Below are 20800 nucleotides of genomic sequence, written 5' to 3' on the forward strand. Positions count from 1 at the left end.
TATAAAAGGGAGTGGTTTGCACTATTGCTTAACATGGTATAACAGTCGTAGTTTTTTACTCTTTTTTTTTGTTATTTGCTTTACGTCGCACCGTCACAGATAGGTCTTATGGCGACGATGGGGCAGGAAGGGGCTAGGAGAGGGAAGGAAGCGGCCGTGGCCTTAATTAAGGTACAGCCCCAGCATTTGCCTGGTGTGAAAATGGGAAACCACGGAAAACCATCTTCAGGGCTGCCGACAGTGGGGTTCGAACCCACGATCTCCCGAATACTGGATACTGGCCGCACTTAAGCGACTGCAGCTATCGAGCTCGGTAGGTTTTAACTTGAATAATAAGAGGCAATATAATTTACCTAATATGACAGCCACATTTTGCTAGTGCCCTAATACAGAAATGAAGAAATTAAAAAAAAAAACATTCTTTGCATGCTCGATTTTCATAAGCCCTGAGAGCCTTCCAAGCGACCACTTCACACCCCTATGTCTTGGGGGTTATTTGGTGACGTGTCATCAGGGCGACGAATCCTCCGGGCCCTTGTTCATGGGTTTCTAGCCCACAGCAGCTATCTCAGCGTCAGACAGTCCCACAGTTGTTCTCAACTTGGCTAAGTGGCTTTCGGACCAGCCCAAGATCCAGCTGAAAATTCCTTATGTGCTTGCGATTCGAATTGTGGACCTCCAGGTAAGGGATGAGCTTCGATATGAGGTGGTGTGGAACATTCATCTGAGATACGAATTTGTAGACCTAAGGTTCAGTTTAATATTCTTCTCTGAACAAGAATGGAAATTAACTGCCTGCCACTTTACTGTTTATGATCACACTTCGTGCTGTAGTGATGTGATTCAGGAGCCGCAAGTACGACATGCGCTTTCTTAATCCTTTTTTCGCTTATCATCCTGAGGTAGCTGCGTTGTTTCTAGTGAGTAAACGTTCCTTGCAGGCCTATATCAACGAACAAATCTATCTTTATCTCTTAATAAATATTTATAAATCCCACCGACAGAGATAGATCTTATGGCAGATATAGGATAGGCAAGTGCTGAAGAAAGCCGACTTGCTTTAATTAAGGTACAGTGAAAGCATTTCCCTCGTGTGGAAATCGGAAATCATATACCTTACCGCCGACAGTGGTGTTCCAGTCCACTACCTCCAGAATGCAAACTGACTACTACGAAACTCAAACCGTGCAGTCACTGGCTCAGTACAAGTTTTTCTTCCACATGTTGCTTTTAGCACGTGCGGTCTTCTTCCAGAGATTCCAAGGCTGCGCTTTTTACCCGTGTTAGTGATATTTCTTCCAAAGTTGTTCTTATTCTCCTTCACTACGTGATTATATCCTCTCGACATCTACTCTTCCATGATTATAACGATCTCTTACCTACCCTCAGGTGAATGCAAGCCATGAATAAGCACAGGGCGAATGCAATCGTTTTTACTTGAGAGTCAAAGACGCTTTGGTATTACACAGAATAGAGCAATAAGTAATGTTTCAAAGCCTTAAGAAACAATTTATTTCAATGGCTTAATCCGTTTCACACAGAATATAAATCGTTTTCAGTTCTTATTCCAATATTGTCAATAGTTAATTATATATATGTAAACGACCTTCTTTAAATTTATCGTATGTTAATAATAATCACAATTTCAGTATTAACTACAAAATGTCCGTAAAACAATTACACTCTATATATTTAAAACACTAGGCTGATTTTTGTTACATCGATATAGAGGGAGCGGTTGAACCGACTGACGCCGTAAAGCACTTGGCCTCTATATTTGCTGACTGACCTTAAAGGAATGAACTTTTCTTTTCGTATATTCTTAACTTATTAAAGAAGGATATGGTATTCTCATTGGACAGCAAGCACGGCAGCCTTTCAAGACCACCTGAACCGTGGGAGCGCAAAGCATGTTGGTGGATAGGGGATGTAGAAGGAGGTATGCACGCATGCGCAGTGAGACGTCAGCTGTATTTCAAGACCACCTGTAGAGTGGGAGTGCTGAGCATGTAGGCGGATAGGGGTGGTAGGAACGGGTACGCACTCATGCGCAGTGAGACGTCAACTGCATTTCAAGACCGTCTGAACCGTGGGAGCGCTGAGCAGGTTGGCGGGTAGGGGAGATAGAAAGGGGTATGGACGCATGCGCAGTCAGACGGCTGCTAACACTGGCTGGTTTGCTTCCCAGCAGTTGAACTGTGCACATTACAATCACCATTCCTCTAAATTTAAATGCGTGTTCTTTGTCTGTATTAAAATTAAATTCCAAAGCAGCTGACGATATTCGATAAGCTCGGCTCACTATGAGATAAAGCCGAAATGGCAAATAGATATTCATTAATGTGTGTATGTGAATCTCCCTCTAAATTAAATCATAGGTAACGAAATTGCATTCTATCTGGTGCGAATATTATCGTTCTTTGGGGGCGATTTCATGAATGTTTTGCCTATTTTGCCATACGCCTATCGCCAAACAATTAATTAATTATAATTGTATTAAGCAGTCCCCTCTTTGACCTTTCTTAAAATATGCACCCAAGAACACATAAAAGGAGAATTCGCTGAGTATTGATTTTTTGTTGCAAGAAATCGGTAACGACGACTGGTGATGGATCAAATGTTATAGAACTACAAGCAAGAATTTCAGCTCATGATGGATTGAAATTTATATCAAATTGTTCACTTCTGCGAAAGATGGGATCGTATTCTCGATATTTGGCATTCTTAGTTAATTTGTAAGTCATTGAGCGTATACCCGGTACGGTAGTTCAAAACCATACACCAGTGTCAACAGATCAATACGGCTTCATTTTCCTGCATATTCTTGAATTCCTTCGAATTAACGGCTTGCCTCCACGTATTGGAGGCGTACATACAGTACGCACCTTAGAAATTGGAACGTTTCCCAACGGGTCTTAAAGGGAATCAGATTACGGCCTAATTCTGAGAAGTATGCACGAAAATTGTTCAGATTTGGAAATAATTGGAGCTAATGCTGGACAGGGAGCTCTAATCCCTCGAAATTACTTGACAACATCCGACAAAACACTGCCATTCCCTCCCAAGAGGCATCAATTTCGATTCCGCTTGGCATTTTGTATCTCGATCAATAAACGTCAAGGGACGTGTAGGTCTCTACTTCGCTCGGCCAGTTTTTAGCCTTGGCCAGTTAAATGTTGCAATCTCAAGAGAGCGACGTTTTAAAGTTGCATTAGTGCCACGTACCGGGAATGCATCTGGTAAGTGGCTGCGTGGTTTGGACCACGAAGCTGTCAGCTTGCATCGGGAAATAGTACGTTCAAACCATATTGTCAGCATCCGGGAATATATTTTTCCGCGGTTTCCCGTATTCACACCAGGCTGTACCTTAATTAAGGCCACGTTCACTTCCTTCTATCCATTCCCCTTCCCATCGTCGCCGTAAGACCTATCTGCGGTGGTCCAACGTAAAGAAAACTGTAAAAAAATAAACAACAAATATCATTTTTAAGGGAATCCTTCAATAAATATTTACCCCATTGACCAACACATCTTGTCAGATTTAAACTAGTAAGTATTTAAATTTCGAAGGACCTAACGGCTCAGAATGTAGCGTTATCCTTCTAAGTCCATATTGGCAGGTTCAATCGCCGCTCAGTCGAGTTACATTAAAGGACGGTCAATAAATCAGTCACTACTATACTGCATTTAGTGGAGATTCCCTGCCAGTTGTTTTACTAGACTTTTCATAAATTTGCAAAGATTTTGTAAATTTATTGAACATCTCCTTTGGTAAGTTATTCCCGCTACAATCACATTCCTTTCCACCTTGCTTCCCAGCAAGGGAGATGTTCAATAATATTGTCCTATTTATTTTCAATCATTCAATAAAAAGCTTGTAAAACAACAGATATTGACTCTGCCACCTGGACGACTGGTCCAAATGCAGATCATGATTGATTGATTGACTGATAGATAGATAGATAGATAGATTGATTGATTGATTGATTGATTGATTGATTGATTGATTGATTGATTGATTGATTGATTGATTGATTGATTGATTGATTGATTGATTGATTGATTGATTGATTGATTGATTGATTGATTGAATATACTGCCAGTCCCTGAGGTACCCACACACCGGCTTTAAAATTATCTCCTACCTTCCTGATATAAATACATGTAAAATAAAGCATGAATTAAATTAATCTCATGGTATTTTTTTTTACTGAGAGAAGCAACCAGTGCTGCGAAATTTTGCTGATTGAATCACTATAATTTGCCGGAGACGCAGCTCACAAAATCCTACAAAAATCGTGACAATGTACGTTAATTTTTCCTCAGCACTTAAACACTGCAGAGTCAACCATACCTTCAAATATGGAGAAACGTTTACATAATTTAATCCTAGATTAATCTGTAGGTTTATCTACAATCGACAAATCGTTACCCAGGCACCTAGCTGTAGGACATGAACTACGAAGTCCCTGTTACCCTTACATCCACGCTATTTCACCTTCAAAAAATGAAGAATGATGCTTTCGCGGGTGTTTTCCCATATCGACGTTTTCAGCTTGTTCGACTGTGCTGGTTTCTTAATGAATTGTAGAGTCAAACGTACCGACAGAGAATGTTTTTTCATCTGCACGATATCCAATGATCGCCGGTCACGTACGAATTAACAGCCACATGTTGCTACACATCTCGTGATCCTCGGCCAACACCCCGCGCAGCGCAACCCGGAGGCCTTGAACTTGTTCTTGATTCTCTGAACCTAGGTTTCGATTTCTCCTTCAGATATATCCGCAATTATAATCAGGTAGGCTGAGTGGACATCGAACCTGCCCACAGCTCCAGCTAAAATTCCCTGACCTTGCCGGACAAGGAACCTGGAGCCTAAGGTGAGAGGTAGGCACACTAGCACTAGAACGAATGTCAGGCCTCATCTTTTAAGGCATGGACTAATTCATACGTATCACAGCCGTTATCTTTCAGCAACTGCGTAAGCACTTGTCCCAGGTTACGATGTATCCCATTGATAAGCAATGGCGGAGGCATATGACTCAGAGTCTTTATCTCCTTTACACATCTTCACCTAATGGACGACACATTCAATCGACTGTCGTTATCAGGAACAGCACGAACGTAGCATGAATTACTTCAGTGGGGCTCTCCTCTGTGAGGAAGTAATTTGGATATTTACTGATGTAAAGACGTCAATTGACACCATTATTCTTCAAGGTGCCTTCTTCTCTGCCTTGATTTGGCATCAATAGCGAAAAGGATATAAAACAGTGTCTAGTACCCGCCACTGTCTTCTTCAGTGAATGAGCAGTCTTTCCCTGCCCTCGTAACGCGCAGGCACCGCTGTTCAAACGTCGACATGGTTAATAAAACAAACCTATCGGCCAGATGACGATAACCAAAATAATGAACGAAACTGAAGCGAAAATAAACAAAATTTATGTGAATACTTCAGAAAATGGTATTTGACTCTGAGTGCAGTCAAATTCTAGTAAATAAATTTAATTTATAAAAACATGATCCTTAGACAAGTTTGCAACAACTGCCTCACAAAGTGCTTAATACAGTGAGGGTAACGGTTGTTAACAAAATATATTGTTAAAAGTTTAAGTAAAGCTTTGTACCTTCACAGTCGTTTGTGCTTTGACCTCGAAAACGCCTGACTGCAGTGTTTATTTCGACGATCACGATTCAACCACATGGGATTGACTTAGGAGTGCGCCAATCCAAAATTCATTATTCGCACACATTTTCGGTGGATGCAGATGTCCTCGTAATTATTGCACTACTGAGCGAGTTGGCCGTGCGGTTTGGGGTGCGCAGCTGTGGGCTGACATTTGAAGACAGTGGGTTCGAACCCCACTGTCGTCAGCCCTGAAGTTGGTTTTCGATTTTTTCCCCATTTTCACAGGCAAATCCTGGGGTTGTACCTTAATTAAGGCCACATCCGCTTCCTTCACACTCGTAGATCCTTCCTGCCCCATCGTCGCCATATGACCTATCTGTGCCGGTGCGACGTAAAGCCCATTGCAAAAAAAAAAATGTGCTCTATTGTGTTTGTCTCACGGAGGTATAAATTTAGTCAGACGTGTGTTGAATTATTGGCGATAAAGAAACCGCGAAAGAAAGTCTAGTTGCAAATTTTCGATGTTCATTTTCACTTATTCACAAACTGAGCTTTTATTGTTCTAACATCACCTAGCATGTCAATTTACAAAAAAGAAAAGGGACTTGAATCTTTTAATTCATTTCAATCGTGCACTTGTTATCACACTTTGAATTGTGTTGAAAGTACTAAATTAACCACTGGAAATACGAGGTACTGGTTGGGAAAGGTAGAACTATCACGACGAAAAAACGAGTGGCCTTCTCTTTTGCTACTTGTTTTACGTCGCACCGACACTGATAGGTCTTTGGCGACGATGGGATAGGAAAGGCCTAGGAAGTGGAAGGAAGCGGCCGTGGTCTTAAATAAGGTACAATCCCGGCATTTGCCTGGTGTGAAAATGGGAAATAACGGGAAAACATCTCCACTATCTCCCGATTTCTGGATACTGGCCGCACTTAAGCGACTGCAGATATCGAGCGCGGTATGTGGACTTTTAGCTGATACTTTGAGTTGCCTAGTGATTCCAGGAACACACAGGCTCGGCTGTACCGGCAATATCAGTGCACACAGACATTCGGAAATGACAATGTCACGTAATAACATTCGAGAAGGAACGAATTATAAAATAGTGGCAATTATAAGGGTGTGACACGTAAATGATATCTGGACGCCAAGAACCCGTTACCTATACTGTACGTTGGGCATAATCCAATGCCCTGATGTTAATAACGAAGCAGCACCTCTGTTCCAATACCAAAACGGAGATCCGCTGAAAATAATTTCTATACCTCCCTTAATTACCCCTCCCACATACAGTCGGTCTCTGCGTTTCAAATTCAAGCTCCGAAGACAGGCATTATTGACAATAGAATATATTTACTAGTCATTCCGGCTACTACAACCTACATTTCCTCGCAAATCTCGTTGACATGTTTCACTTGAAGAATTCACTGAGAAGTGTCCGACTCGTTGGCTGAATGGTCAGCGTACTGGCCTTTGGTCCAGAGGGTCCCGGGTTCGATTCCCGGTCGGGTCGGGGATTTTAACCTTAATTGGTTAATTCCAATGGCCCGGGGGCTGGGTGTTTGTGCTGTCCCCAACATCCCTGCAACTCACACACCACACACAACACTATCCTTCACCACAATAACACGCAGTTACCTACACATGGCAGATGCCGCCCACCCTCATCGGAGGGTCTGCCTTACAAGGGCTGCACTCGGCTAGAAATAGCCACACGAAATTATTATTATTACTGAGAAGTAATTTGTCCATAATCATACATGCCTTATGTCACTCCATGCTCTAAAGTAGCCAATAGAGATTCTGACGCTTTCCCGGAGGCTATAGGAAGTTTTGAATCCAAGTCAGGTGAATGGGTTTATCCGGATATCAGAACTGGAACGTGGTCCACTTATCGTACAATAGTTACTAGGCCATTACTCACAAACTCTGTCCTATCACTTCGCACCTGGCATCTCGACTCAAAGTGCAAAATCAATTTGTTTAAAGTGAAGTCACTATATGACCACGTGCTGTGAATTGTTTGAAATGTTATGTTTCTCTCCGTAGGGAGAGGGTGAAACTGGGACTGGGTGCATGCTGAACTCCTACCACCACATGGTTTGCTCAAGGCTGAGCTTCCCCTTTAAACGTTCGAATCACCCTAACAACCTCATATAACCTCACGCTATGCAAGCACTCCCGGAGAAGTATGGAATTGAACCTAGGCAGTGTATAAACACTCTAGTGATTGGACGTAATGTATACCACCATCACTTCCATTCCGCCAGCCAAAACGCACGTGGTGAACTGCCTTCTTCACTGATGGGACTCGAACCGTCTCACCACGGTCTCAGACATACAGGGTTTAGAACTTGACGATCATAGGCACCAACGGACACACAGGACATCTTACAGGGCCCCTCGACATTCGACCATTGAAATGAAATGGCGTATGGCTTTTAGACGACAAGTTCGGCTCGCAAGTTGCAGGTCTTTTGATGTTACGCTCGTAGGCGACCTGCGCTTCGTGATGAGAAATAAATTATTATCAAGACGACACATAAACCAGCCCCCGTGCCAGCGAAATTAACCAATGTGTTTTAAAATTCCCGACCCTGCTGAGAATAGAACCCGGGACCCCTGTGACCAAAGGCTACCACGCTAACCATTAAGCCATGGAGCGGGACATTCTACCATTGTTTATGAACTAGAACGTGGTAACAGGGAAGAAAAAGCCAACCACGACTATTTTGGAGAACATATGTAGAGATTACCTCAAATAAGATCATATCACGTAAAGGATGTTCATATGGTTGCATGTATATATCGTCGCTGCCGGGACGAAACCTCCTATGTGAAATATTTTAGCTTAGAACTATGGCCGTTAAGGTTCTGTCATCTAAGGTGCAATATTGCGTGAATAATGTCAAGTCATTCTCGCTCTTCATAATGTATGTGCTGCGGGTCAGTATATCTTCAAAAATATTAACACATGTGAGGTTTGGTCCCGGCAACGACGATATGTATGTATTGGACCAATCTACCTGTCCTGAATAAATCACAGCTGACTATTTTCAATCAGGGACACTGTGAGTTCGAAGGGGACTCTGATTGAACTATAATTCGAATTCCATACGGAGAGGATAAGAGCATATAACTATGATTGAGAACTATCACCAGACATGAGGGCAGAAAGTCAGTTTAGTGGTGTAAGAAAATGTAATTAACCTATTCACCAAATAATAATCTAAATCACCGTACACACACACAAGGAAGATTGCATGTTTTACGCCTTTTTTATTACGTGTCGTCTTGATAATTTAATTCTCATCACGAAGCGCAGGTCGCCTACGAGCGTAACATCAAAAGACCTGCAACTTGCGAGCCGAACTTGTCCTCTAAAAGCCATACGCCATTTCATTTCAATGGTCGATTGTCGAGGGGCCCTGTAAGATGTCCTGTGAGTCCGTTGGTGCCTATGATCGTCAATTGATTGATATTATTTATTGATTTTATGGAAAGTGGGAAACTTTAGATCCTTGACGCAGGCAACAGACAGACCTTAAATGTTGGTCGGTAGACCATTATTCAGCACATGTTATATAGAGAAATAATTATCTTAATGTTGGTAAATCCTCCTAGCTTATCTAGGGATGGAGAATTACATAATGAACCCCCAAGAGAACACAGACACTAAATGTTATGAACAAGGCGTACAGCACGGATGGGACCGAGCCCCAGAACACTCAGTGCGCGCGACGCGCTCACCACACCATGAAAAATCGCACGGCAATCAACACAGTACCAAATACCAGCAACACCCAAACAAAACAAATGAGATTGGGATCAGCACGTTCAATTTTATACCTGCAAAGTATAACCCACAATATCCGTATGAAAGCAGCGTCGTCTTGTCAACAAGTAATAATAATAATAATCGTATGGCCTCAGCTACCGTGTGCAGACATTTCAATTTGACGCCATCTGGCTGTCTGCTCGTCAATTTCGACGTTCCGTTTTACTCTAGGCCCCCACTAGATGGCAGACCGAGTAAACCGAAACTCTCTTGGGCGTCTATGGCTGAGATTTAATGAATTTTGTCGGGTAAACACCAAATGTGTTACCAGAGATCTTTTACATGCCGACATCGTACGACATGGAGTGTCGAATGGACTTTTTTCCGCCCTTCAAAAATCCGACTACCTCTGCCGGGTTTGAACCCGCTATCTTGGGATCCGGAGGCCGACACTCTACCGCTGATCCACAGACCCACGCTGACACACGAACCCGTGTCCTGGTTTCCCATCTGGTCAGCTGGCTTCCATCGTTGATCCGATCAACAACCCTTCGAATACCGAAATCCCATTTAATTATCAGGTTGCTCGTAAGATCAGACACCCCATCTTCATTCCGCCCAGCAAAACTAGGTCATGCTGCCAGTTCGTTCCACTTCGTCCATTTAAATATTTTAACATAGCTGAGGGCCTATCCCCCTACGCACGCACCACGCACAAAAAGAAAATAATAAACACATTTAAAGCGGTCCTCTGCGGAGTTTCAACTCCCTAAGTCCGTCTTTACCTCACCATCGACTCTCGATTATTTATTAATGTCTCAAATTCTCTTCATATCTCGCTTCTTCCTATTCATTTTACTTTTTAGAGTACCGGGCGAGTTGGCCGTGCTTGCATCCGGGAGTTAGTGGGTTCAAATCTCGCTATCGGCAGCCCTGAAAATGGTTTTCCGTTGTTTCCCGTTTTCACACCAGGAAAATACTGGGGCTGTACCTTAATTAAGGCCACGGCCGCTTCCTTACAACTCCTAGGCCGTCGTCGCCAGAGGACCTATCAATGTCGGTGTGACGTACAGCCACAAGGAAAAAATTCTCGACTATAGCTGTCATTTATACCTATTTCTCTCAACGGAACGTCTCTTATTCATCCGTTTCCCCTTTCAGGCCTTTCTCTCCTCTGAGGCTCATCGACTCCTCTTAAACACCCAGCTTCGATTACTGGTTACATCACTCAACCAAATAGCCCTATGTTCTTAAGGAAGACACTCGATATACAACGCAGAGAAATGGTACGCGTCCATGTGCTACGTTATCTGAAAAGCACATGCACTAAAGGAACACACGCCGCACACATAGGCACTAATGTTAAGTGGTTGACTTCCTTACTCGACCTCCCGGTTCGACCTTCGGCTGGGATATAATAGCACCTGGCATAACATAACGCTATAATTACGTGTACATAAATTATTCTCTACGGCACAATACGCAGTGGTGATCTCATGTCAAATAATCATGATTATAATGAAATACCCTTTAGGTAAACTATAAATAAAGGTAGTCACCCTCTAGAAACATGGATTATGGCCCCATTCCGATTGCTAAAGCTATAACTACGCCAATATGGCGTTACATCATACTATTTACAATATTTTACGAAATCCCAGCTGCAGAAATCAATACATTTGTATATTAAATTGAGAAGGCTTACCGTTCTCTTTGTCATGACTTGTCAGCCCGTCATGGGCTGTCGAAGCTGAGTTATCCCATGACAAGGTTGGTGACAGATTTGAATCAGTCCAAGCTTTCATCCTGGCAAAGATCATTGTCCTTGTGTAGGTGTCATTCTGGAACTTTAGTCCGTTGGCTGGTACAGTACAGTGAATTATACTTATTACCGTCTTTTGACACTCGTCTTCGAGCAGTTCCCCAACACAAAGATAAAATCAGCGCGAACTCTACTCGGGCATTGTCTTTTCCTATTTAAGGAGCACTAGTTCCTCTTCTGACTTCACTCACGGTCGTCTATTAAAATAAAAGGAACCGGCTCTTCTAATCAGAGTGTTCCATTCACAAATCTCACTGCTTAAATTGGTAAAATGGTCCTTGTTTAACTAGCTATTGTCTCGGTATTAAAACATAGAGGGAACACCATTCGCATTTCTCCACGGAGAAAGACGGAGACTCTTAGTTTCCTCCTCTATTTAAAGACTCGCCTCACTCCACCACACCAGAGGAAACCCAGCGATACAATACAGTTTCCTTTGTGGAGTGATCTACCCGGTTCACACGGTCCTTCACAGAGATCCCAGATTAATGTGTCCCTTAATATTACCACGTTTCATAATCCGATAATTCACGATATTCACTTTCTAAACTTGCATCATCTCAGCTTCACCTGAATCACCTGAGATCTCTCCTATTTACATGACACTTTCTGCCCAGTGTTGACTGAAATTTTCGGTCCAGCAGTTTGCCAAGGGAGCGCTGTGGGAGATCTTCAATCCAACTTCATACGCGTCCCCTATCTCAACCACCAGACGTCTCTTCAGTACACCAAATGAGCGCAAAATTTACTCCTATGGTCACTCCTCATTATATTTCAGGATGTGTGTATATACGTGTGTCTCGATTATGGTCTCATAATGGAGTATCGTAATTCTAATTATTAACCACCGTCTTATGAGCATCGCAATAGTTCATACAGTGAAGAAATTGAGGAACAAGGAAATTGGGCTAGAATGAGGGTAATAACATTTGATTAAGTATTACAATATTTACTGGTTTATTCATGTCTCATTGAGTGTTAATTCTTGCGTACAGGCGAAAATTGAATTACATTGAACTCACCTTAGATTATTTCTTCACAAAATCGCTCGCCATCTGGGAGAACCCGATGTGAACATCGGTAATTAGGAGGACAGTCCCTGTTCATGGCACATTCAACTGGATCACAGATCATATGACAGCATTTAAGAACCTAATAATTCAGATATCTGGTATTAACTCGTGGTGCTAAATGTTTATGTAATTTTACTGCCTCTCAATATAATCAGCCAAAGAATACCTGCATTTATCACATCGAGCCTTCACGTAGGTTTGCGAATTGCTAGACACGAAAGTAGTCCTTCTTAACTTCTGATTATCGTTAATAATACTTGAGAGGAACGAGCAAATCTTTAAAATAGAGGTTAAGTGTATATTACTCCTTTGGAGATAAAGTTAATTGTGGTAAACCAATCAATTTAGATCGTACGCCGATCATTCTGCTGGAGCGGGAATTATGGAGAAACACTATATGTTGACAAAATATGGCATTTTGCATTCATCTATTTTCTCATAGCAAGACCATTTTCTTTTTAATCATGATTTCATTTCTTAAATACGTCAACTAGTTTCCTAAATATAATGCTTAATAGCCATCCATACCACCTGACAGTCGCTTGCGACCTCATCGCTTTGTAGTGAACCCATAATTCAACGATGAAAAATAATTGAAGATATTTATTTCAGCCACAAGTAACTTTTTAGAGAGTAGCCATGTTTTATTTCGAGAGTCTTGCTCCCCCAAGGGGAACAGAACTCACCGTGACAAATGAGCCACCATCTCATGAAATACCGGTATACTTCGGTTGACATCGCGTACTGACTAATTTATCAATTATGGAAAATCCTTCATAACGAGAGATTTTGGCGACATGGTTAATCCAGGATTAAAGGATTGAAATTTTAATAAACATTACATCAAGATAGAATCCCCAGGGTGAATTTAAATGCAATTAGGCCTAAGCCTGGTGAAAATTTGGCGTCCTACTCGCGGATTTGTGACACCTGTCGAGGTCATCTCTGAAGAAATACCGCGAAGTTACATGTCAGAAAAATTTTTTTTGTGCCCTTTGCAAATATGGGAAAATGTAAAATTAAGACCATAATGAATTTGTGGAATAAATTTCAAGAAAGTTGGTCCAGCGTATGTGGAATTAGAAGATTGCAACCCGTAGCTCCATGGTGATTGTAGCGTCCTCTCAGAGAGTATAAAATAAATCACCTCCATCTACATGTACACATTCCATCTGAAGGTCTGGACTGTGGAACCCACGTCGCTCGTCTACGAGAAAGTGCGAGGTTTATTTCTTAAAATAACTTAAGTTATATATTAGTGTCAATGGTTCAAGTAGAGTATTAAATGGAAGGTGACAGAGATCTTCTTGAGCTTCCGCCAACGAAAACTGTGTAGGCACAGATATCTGTTTTAAATACGTAGCTGATTTCCTCTCTATATTACATTGTGTGTGTTTGATATTGTCAAAGGTTGTCCGGAGCCTAGTCAGAAAGAGGTCTGATTTTTGTTATCTATTGAAACATCTGGCCGGTTATTAGGGTGAACTAAAGCAGAGTCCTGAGAAACAGTCGCAGTCGCCAGTACAGAGGGATGTTCGTCGCATGTTAAAACGCGAAGGAAGTGCGTCATTTGCGGTGTTAATCGATAGCGAGTGTAAAATATGTGTATTATAAAGTTTTATATATATAACTCGCTTTCGCTCGTTGGTGGCTCCGCCCCCAAACCCCCAATTCCTCTACATTTCAAGTGGTCACATGGAAAATTACTGTGACGAACCGGTACTTCGTTACGAAGAACAGATTCGCCAACTGACGGCGCATATATTCGCGTACATATTTCGTCCTCTAATATTTTTACGTACCGTACATTCACGATTTATAGAAAAGATAGCGTTAAACGTTTCGACGTGCTGGAAATTACGTACGATTCTCAGATAAGAAATTATTTTCCTAACGTAACGGGGAGCTATAGTCTTGAAACTTGGCAGGTTTATCTTGGTTGAAACGCTCTATATTTCCGTTAATAGATGTTTTGTCGTATCTGCATCGAGTTCACCGTAGATTGGTTTAGAACGTTGGATTAGGAATACAGGGTTTACGTAGGCCTATTACTTTCGTTTTCCATGTTTCTAGGGTGCTGGAATCATGCATTTTCTCACTTGTGGCCCAGGAAGGTTCCAATGAGCCTCCCATACTTCCAAGGCAGCTAGAATAACGAAAGTCGGTCTACGTACGGCCAACGACGTTGCCAAGGAGCGTGCTGAATTTCGTTCATCCATCTATCTTATGAATGTGTGAATCAGTAAAATAACATAAGGAAATTTAACAAAAATGACCAAAACAGGGAAAACGAAGCTCAATCTACAGTAGAAGGAGTCTAGATACGACTAAAAGTCATAGGACCAAAGTTGTAGATCTCTTCATTTTAGGGCACGCAAGTGCAGTCCTTTTATGGATACCAATTACCGTTTAGCCACAAGAGAGCTCGAAACGAAAGCCTGCACCGTCATTAAAATTGGCTTAATATTTCGAATTTTTTGTGGATAAAATATTAAATAATTTAACTTATTGCAATGTCTACGTCGGTTACAGGCTAGGAGCTAGAACTTTGCCAAATTTTAATTTTGTAGGGCACTGCATCATGGTGTCCGCCATTTTGTTCTAGTTCATCTGGAAGGGAAGGATCTAACCCGAAATTTGAGTCCCATATTTTGAATCGGTGGGGGGTTAAATATGAAAAATTTAAACTTTTTGGAAGTTTCCCTTGGGTTGCAGCCTAATAGCTATCAGATTGCCGAATTTCAAGTTCCTAGCTTATCTGGAAGGGTCTAACACTAAATTTTTGTGCGAAATGTTGATTGGGCGGAAGGGGGGGCTAAATAAGAAACATTTCAACTTTTTTGAATTTTCCCTTGGGTTGCAGCCTAATAGCTATCAGATTGCCGAATTTCAAGTTCCTAGCTCATCTGGAAGGGTCTAACACGAAATTTCAGTCCGATAAATTGATTGCGCGGAAGGATGGCTAAATATGAAATATTTCAATTTTTTGGAATTGTTCCACAGGTTGCAGCCTAACAGCTATCAGATTGCCGAATTTCAAGTTCCTAGCTCACCGGAAGTGGGCAAACATTAATGTCAGTCAGTCAGTCAGTCAGTCAGTGAGTGAGTCAGTCAGTTAGCCTTGTGGCTTTATATATATAAGACTCGCTTTCGCTCGTTGGGGGCTCCGCCCCCAAACCCCCACTTCCTCTCCATTTCAAGTGGCCTCATGGAAAATTACTGTGACGAACCGGTACTTCGGTACGAAAACGTATTGCGCCACCAGACGGCCGATATATTCGCGTACACATTTTGTCCTCTAATATTTTCTTCTACCGTATATTCACGATTTTTATCAAGGACAGCATTAAACATTTCGACGTGGTGCGAGTTATGTAGGATTCTCACAAGATAAATTATTTTCCTAACGTAACGGGGAGCTATTTTCTTGTAACTTGGTACGTTTGTCGTGGTTGAAACTCTCTGTATTTTCATCTTTTCATGTTTTGTCGTATCTCCGTCGAGTTCACAGTAGATTGGTTTAGAAGCTTGGATTAGGGGTATAGTTTTTACGTATTACTTTCGTTTTTCCATTCTTTCGGGGTGCTAGAATCATGCATTTTGCTCACATATGACCCACGAATGTTCCAATGAGCCTGCTAAATTTCATGATTCTATCGGCCTTATAAGTGTGTAAAGCAGTACAATTAATTACGGGAAAAATGTAAAAATTTTACGTTAAATCTCAAAAATGCAGCTCAATCTGAGGCATAAGTGATCAAGATAAGACTAAAATTCCCGGGAGCGAAGTTGTAGATCTCTTCATGATGGGATACGAACGTCTTGTCCATTTGGCGGTACGACTTACAGTTAGCCACCAAAACATCGAAAGGATAGTAAGCACATCATGAAAATTGCTTCCACATTTTGATAAATTCTGGAGGTAAAAACGTTAAACAATGCAACTCTTTCGAATTTCTCCGTCGGTTGCAGGCCAAGAGTTGTAATTGCGCCAAATTTTAATTTCTGGCGCACTGCAACATATCGTCCACTCAAATTTCGGTTTAAACCCTTCAGTTCCAGATGAGCTAGAAACTTGGAATTCGGCAATCTGATAGCTATTATTCTATAACCCAAGGAAAAATTCCAAAAAGTTCAAATTTTTCATATTTAGCCCCCCACCGATTCAAAATATCGGACCCAAATTTTGTGTTACACCGTTCCGCCCAATCAAATAATCGGACTCAAAATTCATCTTAGTCTCTTCCATCCGGCAAGCTGATATCTATTAGGCTGTAACCCATGGGAAATTCCCGGAATATTCAATTTTTTTATATTTAGCCCCCCTCCCCCGCTCAATCAAATTATCGGACCCAAATTTCGCGTTAGACGCTTCCAGCCGGCAATCTAATACCTATTAGGCTGTAACCCAAGGAATAATTCCAAAAAAGTCTAATATTTCATATTAAGCCCCCCACCCACCGAATCAAAATATCAGACTCAAATTTCCGGTTACACCCTTCCAGATGAGTTAGGAATTTGAAATTCGGAAATCTGATAGCTATTAGGCTGCAACCCAAGGAAAATTCCCAAAACGTTGAAATTTTTCATATTTAGCCCCCCTTCCAACCAATCAAATATCGGACTGAAATTTCGTGTTAGATCCTTTCAGATGAGCCAGGAACTTGAAATTCTACAATCTGATAGCTATTAGGCTGTAACCCAAGAGAAAATTCCTTAAAGTTCAAATTATTCATATTGAGCCCCCTACCGAATCAAAATATCGGACTCAAATTTTGGGTTAGACCCCTCCAGATGAACTAGGAACTTGAAATTCGGAAATCTGATAGCTATTAGGCTGCAACCCACGGAAAATTTCTAAAAAGTTGAAATTTTTCATGTTAATCCCCCCTTCCAACCCATCAAATATCGGACTGAAATTTCGTGTTAGACCCTTCCAGATGAGCCAGAAACTTGAAATTCGGCAATATGATAGCTATTAGGCTGTAACCCAAGGGAAAATTCTTTAAGGATCAAATTATTCATATTTAGCCCCCCACCGAATCAAAATATCGGACTCAAATTTCCGTTTAGACCCTTCCAGATGAGCTAGGAATTTGAAATTCGGAAATCTGATAGCTATTAGGCTGCAACCCTAGGAAAATTTCCAAAAAGTTGAAATTTTTGATATTTAGCCCTCCTTCCGACCCATCAAATAACGGACTGAAATTTCTTGTTAGACCCTTCCAGATGAGGTAGGAACTTGAATTTCGGCAATATGATAGATATCATTCTATATCTCAAGGAAAAGTTCCAAAAAGTTAAAATTTTTCATATTTAGCCCCCACCGAATCAAAATATATGATAATAATGTTATTTGTTTTACATCCCACTAATTACTCCCTTACGGTTTTCAGAGACGCCGAGGTGCCGGATTTTAATCCCGCAGAAGTTCTTTTACGTGCCAGTAACTCTACCGACACGAGGCTGACGTATTTGAGCACCTTCAAATACCACCGGACTGAGCAAGTTCGAACCTGCCAAGTATGGGAAAACAGAGGGTACATGTGGAAACACTATTGAAATTTGGGCCTAATGTATGATTCTTAAGCAATTTATGGCGAAACCCGTTGAGATACGGCAAAACCTCAAATAACCAAAATTATAGATCGTTTCATCGTCAACCTGCCTGCAAAGTTTCAAGACTGTAGTTGTCTGTCAAGTTGGCAAAATTATTTTTCAATTAGTGAAAAGTGGGCGAAATATGACATGGATCGAAACGTTCACCCCTTTCTATGGTATAAATAGGCAAGATACGAGAAAATGCCTCAGACAGTAATGTAGGCGACCAAAAGGGACGTCTGATGGCGCAATCCATACCTCGATACGACTTACCGTTTGGCCGCAATAAATTTCCAAATGAAAGTCTGCACTATTTAGCGTGCACATAACCCTGGCCCTATCGGCAATCTGATATTAGGTTGTAAACCAGTAAAAAATTCCAATAAGTTTAAATTTTTAATTTTTACCCCTCCCTGCCAAACAAAATTGCGGATGCTGTTTCCTGGTGCACCAGAAAATTGAAATGTGGTGAAATTATAGTTGTTACCCTGTAACTTTTACTTTTTACCTCTGAAGGTATCGAAATATTCAGGCAAATTTCATGCAGTTGCAGACCTTCGTTTTGAAGTACCTTCTGCCTGAACAGTAATTCCAATCAAAACTGGATAGCACTTTCTGTCCCGGGAATTTATGCGATCTGTAAATTTGGTCCTATGAAAGTTTCAAGACTCTAGCTGACTATTAAGTGAATAAAATAATTTTTCAACTTGTAAAAGTTGCGCCAGTTCGAAAACTTTACTCCTATCCAATGGACAATATAATATAAAACATAGCACCAAAGAAGCCGGTGGTAAAAGGTCCGTCCGTTGGCAGAGTTCGCTTGTCGATGCCACATACCGTTTCTCCAGAGTCTATTTCGAAATGTCCAATTGTAATGTGGAGTACCCGGGGGTTTGGAGGCGGAGCCCCCAACGAGCGAAAGCGAGTATATATATAAAGCCGCAAGGCTCACTGACTGACATAAATATTTACCCACTTCGACATGAGCCAGAAACTTGAAATTTGGCAATGTGATAGCTATTAGCGTGTAACCTACGGAAAAATTCCAAAAATTTTAAATTTTAAATTTTTGCCCTCCTCCCCACAAACAAAATGGCAGACACCATGATGCAGTGCCCTACAAAATTAAAATTTGGCCATGTTGTAGCTCCTAGCCTGTAACCGACGTAGACATTGCAATAAGTTAAAATATTTAATGTTTTATCCTCAAAAAATTCGAAATATTAAGCCAAATTTAATGACGGTGCAGGCTTTCGTTTCCAGCTCTCTTGTGGCTAAACGGTAATTGTTATCTATAAACAGACTCCATTTTCCTATTTAAAATCAAGAGACCTACAACTTTGGTCCTATGACTTTTTGTCGTATCTCGACTCCTTCTACCTTAGATTGAGCTTCATTTTCCCGGTTTTGGTCATTTTTGTTAAATTTCCATAAATTATTTTACTGATTCACACACGCATAAGATAGATAGATAGATGAACGAAATTCAGCACGCTCCTTGGCAACGTCACTGGCCATATGCAGACTGACTTTCGTTATTCTAGTTGTCTTGAAAGTATGGGAAAACGGAGGGTATATGTGGAAACACTATTGAAATTTCAGCCTAATTTATGATCCTTACGCAATTTATAGCGAAGCCCGTTGAGATACGGCAAAACCTCCAATAACCAAAATTATAGGTCCTTTCATTGTCAACCTGCCTGCAAAGTTTCAAGACTGTAGCTGTCTGCTAAGTTGGCAAAATTATTTTTCAACTTGTGAAAAGTGGACGAAATTTGACATGGATCGAAATGTTCACTTCTTTCTATGGTAAAAATATGCAGGATACGAGAAGGCGCCTAAGACAGTAATGTAGACGACTAACAGCGTCGTCTGACGGCGCAATCGCTACCTCGATACGACGCACCGTTTGCCCGCAATAAATTTCCAAACGAAAGCCTGCACTATTTAGCATGCACATTGCCTGGCTCTATCTTATATATATAAAGCCGCAAGGCTCACTCACTGACATAAATGTTTACCCACTTCGACATGAGCCAGAAACTTGAAATTTGGCAATGTGATAGCTAATAGCGTGTAACCTACGGAAAAATTCCAAAAATTTTAAATTATTGCCCCCTCCCCCCAAACAAAATGACGGACACCATGATGTGGTGATGTATTCACTTTAGAGTGTCTCTCTGGTGGTTTGTGCTATGTTCTGCTGTGTGTAGATAAAGAAAGTTATCCACTCTTCGTTCCAGAGGGATTAGTTACCGACTACCCAGTTAAAAATCCTCAACCTGGTCGAATCCGGGGTCCTCTGAAGCCAAGGCCAGCACGCTGATTATTCAACCAAGGAGCCGGACACTAAGCAGGTTCGATCCTGGCTCAACACGGTATTATTTGAAATTATTCAAATCCGTTTGCCTCGTGTCGGTAGTTTTACTGGCACGTAAAAGAACTCCTGCGGGACAAGATTCCCGCACGTCGGCGTTTCCGAAAAAAAGGTCACTGAGACTTATATAACAATAATGATAATAAAATCGGAACAAGAAGTAGTAGAATAAACAATTTAAAATAATTGTTTTAAATCCTGTGTTAATGATTTTAAATCACATACATTCCTGATTAATTTTATTCGATATTTCTGGACGAAGATTTTAGTAATGCCGTTTCTTTTATTTGCCGTATCTCGCACCCACTCAGAAATGTCTTATCGCTACGATGAGATAGGACAAGGGTTGCACTGCGAAAGAAGTGGCAATGCCCGTAATTAAGGCACAGGAGCCCGCTTATTTGCCTTATGTGAAAATGGGAACCTCGCAAAACCATCCATCAGGGTTGTCGACAGTCGCATTCGAACTCACTATATGCCGTATGCAATATAGAAGCTATATGCCGCGAAG

The sequence above is a fragment of the Anabrus simplex genome, chromosome 5 (assembly GCF_040414725.1).
Source record: "Anabrus simplex isolate iqAnaSimp1 chromosome 5, ASM4041472v1, whole genome shotgun sequence".
NCBI lineage: Eukaryota > Metazoa > Arthropoda > Insecta > Orthoptera > Tettigoniidae > Anabrus > Anabrus simplex.